This window comes from Rhinolophus ferrumequinum, chromosome 13, assembly GCF_004115265.2.
Source record: "Rhinolophus ferrumequinum isolate MPI-CBG mRhiFer1 chromosome 13, mRhiFer1_v1.p, whole genome shotgun sequence".
NCBI classification, from domain to species: domain Eukaryota; kingdom Metazoa; phylum Chordata; class Mammalia; order Chiroptera; family Rhinolophidae; genus Rhinolophus; species Rhinolophus ferrumequinum.
Genome location: NC_046296.1, coordinates 14,277,099 through 14,281,356, shown reverse-complemented (window position 1 = coordinate 14,281,356; position 4,258 = coordinate 14,277,099). Strand labels below are relative to the sequence as shown.

Below are 4,258 nucleotides of genomic sequence, written 5' to 3'. Positions count from 1 at the left end.
AAAATCAGACATTCAGTTGCTATACATTTCAAGTACTCAGTGGTTTAGTAGCTATCTTATTATACAGAACAGGGCTAGAAGAACCCAGTACCTTCAGTACTGAGTAAAGCCATGGGGAATTTCCTTTGGTGGAGTTATGTTGACAAAAATTGAAAAAAAGGATACATGTAGAGTGGAGTTGACATGGGAATTACAGTCAAGAGATATTATTGCAGAGAAAACTAAATTTCTTCCCACTCCCTAAAACTGTCATTTTAGCTCTTCCATTCTCTCTTATTTCAAAATGATATATTTTTCTTATTTTGTGAAGAAATTCAGCCTGTCCATTTTTTCTGCATAAGATCTATGCAATCTCTGACTTTGCTATGTTTCACCTAAAAACAAATATAAAAAATATTTATTATTTATCTAGTATTTTTATTTAGTATTAATATTTTTATTTAGTATTTAGTATTTATCTATTAAATACTTTATTTAATAGGCATGACACACTTGTGAAGTGGGATACGAACATGGTGGCACCGCAAGGTTAAGCAGTGAGAAAGCACCAGCACTAGAAATCAAATTTAAGTCTCTCCAGTGCTTAACCATGCTGAACTACAGTCTTGATCAATACTGTGTCATGATATTGAACGGTGTAGGTCATTGATTAGTGAGAGCCCACAAGAGAAGATACAAGAGCATTTGAGGCCCTGGAGGATAAACACTAAAATACACACCACTTGTAACTCAGCGAGCAAAGTGTTCACTGACCACATACAGGAATTCTGTTGTAGCAGTTGAGCGATGGGAGATAGGGTTTAGAAAATATTTATAAATTGAATGCCTACGCTTGTACCCTAGTCTTAAAGAAATAACCATGAGTCTGTAACAAAGGCAGTTCTCTCTATTCTCTATACCTCCTTGAGAAGAGGCCACCAAGCAAGGATAATAAGCTGACTATTTTACCAGGGAAAAATAAATATATATGCTAAATATTCACCTTCTGATTTTCCCTTCAACAAATTAGATTTCTCTCAAAAATTAGCATTACAATGATATCAACATAAATAAATAAAGGGAATATTTTGTTCTCCCCTCTTCTTATCCTGTTGCTCAAAAGTCCAGCTGGGGATTGTTCTCTGGAATATCTTCTCAGTTACATATTTGGATTCCACACAAACAATTCAGATTGTTAGGTTTTGCCTAGAATTGGCCTGAGAAGGGACGCTGTGGAGAAAGAATCTGCCAAGTACATAAGCAGGGTCACATGGCGTTGGACTTACATGAACAACAAGCGATAAGGAGACCTAATTTTAACCGTGCAGGTTAGAGTCTGCTCTATGCTCATGTGGAGCATTTGGAGGAGACGTGAATATAAATAAGGTATCGTTTAATAATTACAACAATGTGACCGTTTAGCAAATTTACAGGGCAAACATTTAAAAAATGCTTTTCAATTTCTTTTTTAAAGTATCTAAATGTATCCTATTTCCTATTTAACTTTTATATAGCTTTAGCTTTACTCTAAGTCACTCTCATCTTGGGAACTGCCTTCCTAAGGAGTCTTCTTGATATCACTCTTGCCTTGCAGTGCCCCTTTTCACACAGCCAAGAACATGCAAATCAGATTAGGTGATAGCCCCGTTTGAAACTTTGTCAGCAGTTTTTAATTATACGAAGAACAATTTTGAAACTTATTACCTGCAAGGCCCCACTTCCCCTTCAGGCTTCATCTCTTTTCTCAATCTACTTACCCCATCGTACTAGAGTCATTATGGCTTCCCTTCTGTCATTCAAACACATAATTGATTCGTATCTTAGGACCTTCGTACTTGCCATTACTTCTGATTGAATATTTACTCTATTCTTACGTTTTCTTATGTCTGCTTCTTCTCTTCAGTCAGTCTCAGTCCAAAAGCTACCTCCATAGCTTCAGCCTATCTTGTTCATTGCTAAAGTCCCTAAAAGGTGTCCAAAAATATTCAGTGACTAACTGACCAAATGATATCTGGGGATATCTTAACAGAAATATATTGCAAAATAATCAAGTTAATATATTCACAGACATGTATATCCCAGGCAATGTTTTAAATGTACTGAGCTTATCAAAAGTATTATGGGGTCAGAGATATGAGTAAAGAAAATGGGTTCAAAAAGTCCCTCTCACCAGTGGTATGTAGGATCTGGCTAGTACTGGCTTGCAAGCATCAATTATATTACACACATTTTCTGTTCTGGTAGCTAAACACAAGCATTATTAAAAGTTTAATTACATAAACTTACAATTAAACAAATTATATTAAAAACAAACATTAGCAAATCCATCTAATTAGTACATTTTACTATAGGCCAATGGTTAGTAATTCTTTTCTTCTTTTTTTTTTTCTTTTGTAAAGGGCCAGATAATAAGTATTTGGGGCTTCGTGGGCTATACAATCTGCCACCACTACTCAATTCTGTCTTTGTAGCATGTAAACTGTCACAGTAGATATATGAACGAATAGGTGTGGCAGCGTTCAATAAACTTTCTTTACAAAACTAAGTGATAAGCCAGATTTTGTTCACAATGCATCATTTGCTGACTCCTTATCTAGATTCTTGAGGTTCCTTGAATCTTTCCTACATACGTGATGGAGAAATTCTAAAACAGTGTGCTACTCACTGCTCGCTTCCCAGATCCGTGTTTTGGGACTTCATGTTGGTAGCTAAATACAGGCCATAATGGTAGTATGCATAAGTATTTATGAAATTGAAATTAGCAATGCTACTTATCAGTCTTTTATTTTCCCCCAGAGAGCTGGTTATTAAATATTACCATCATATCATGCTTTTCTCCTAACATAGATTTTGGCGATATTAACTGGAACAAAATACTACCCTCCTAAGAAGTCTGTTTTTCTTGGGGCATCTATAGTGCTGTCAATAGCAGGGGCTGGCAGGAAAAGGGAAGTTTTCATTTATCTCTTAGGTTGCAACACAGCTACATGTTTAAGGGGTTTTAAAAATATGTAAAAGTAACATGTTATGTCAATGATTAGAACATGTTTAACATTTCATCTTCACTAAAAACTTGCAATATATAATAATCAATGTTAATATTCAAGACATGTTTATTGAATATCATGCATATACCAGGGACTAGGTATACGCATATATCTACATATAGACTTCATTAGGAAGCAAAATAGTGATATAATAAAAAGTAAAGCAGGGATAGGGGGATAGGTGGAGTGTTGGTGGGTAGCTTCGGGTGCACTGCCATTTTAAATAGAAAGCTAGGAAAATCTGTCGCTTCAAAGTAACATTTGATCAAAAGCTTGACAATGCTGAAGGAGGGACCTGTTTACACAGAGGGCAGGAGTGGGGAGAAGAGAAGGTTTTAGGCAGAGTGGGCAGAGTGCAAATTTCTAATGTGGGAGTGTAAGGGTGACAGCGTATTTTTCAAGATTTAACAAATCTGCATGCATACCTCTTTAATCTGGTTAATCCCCAAAATTTGAAAGAAACGGATTCAACCCTCAGGCATCTGAACAACAGCAACCAGGATGCAATTCACTCCTACAACAGGGTATGAGATAGCATTATCTCTGAACAAGTTAGTCCCAGGAAGCCTTTTCCCTGATGTCAGCACCAAGGTATCACCTGACTAACCCCCCCTTTCCTTTGTTCTGCTTCTTCTTGCATACCTATAAAACCTTCTGGCCAGCCTCGGAATGGGAAGATGGTCTTTGAGACAGCAGTCTGCCATCATCCCAGAACGCTGGCATTTTTAGTAAACCTACTTGTCTTTCCACCAATTCTTTTTTTTTTTTTTTTTTTTTTTTTAAGGAGGGCACAGCTCACAGTGGCCCGTGCATGTTTGGAACCTGCAACCTTGGTGTTGTTAGCACCATGCTCTAACCAACTGAGCTAACTGGCCACCCCTCTTTCCACCAACTCTTGCCTCTCGATCACTGGCTCACAAGCGGCAAGCGGCCAAACCCAAGTTGGGTAACAGGAGCAGACCAAGGTGTCCCAGCAATAACAAAGGGGCCGGTGGCTGGAGCAGAATGAAAAGGAGAGTTGTGAGATGGTGGGTGTGTCAGTGATGGTAGATCATATAAGAAATATAGGCCATTGAAAGAGTTAGGCCTTCTCCTACCTTCTCTGAATTTGGAACCCTTGGGAAAGTTGTGAACATAAGAGTGACCTGATCTGGCTTCAAGATTAAAGGAACTACTGGAGGACTGGGAAATGGCGAACAATGTGGTAGATGAAATAAGACTGACAAAATGTT

At 37.6% G+C, this 4,258-nt stretch overlaps 1 non-coding gene across 1 annotated transcript; it reads right to left on the bottom strand.

Annotated features, from left to right (window-relative positions):
* Positions 1-3,827: 3,827 nt before the first annotated feature.
* On the bottom strand, positions 3,828-3,901 carry TRNAV-AAC (transfer RNA valine (anticodon AAC)). The gene has a single exon. It is a non-coding gene; the product is annotated as a tRNA-Val (tRNA).
* Between the last annotated feature and the right edge of the window lie 357 nt (positions 3,902-4,258).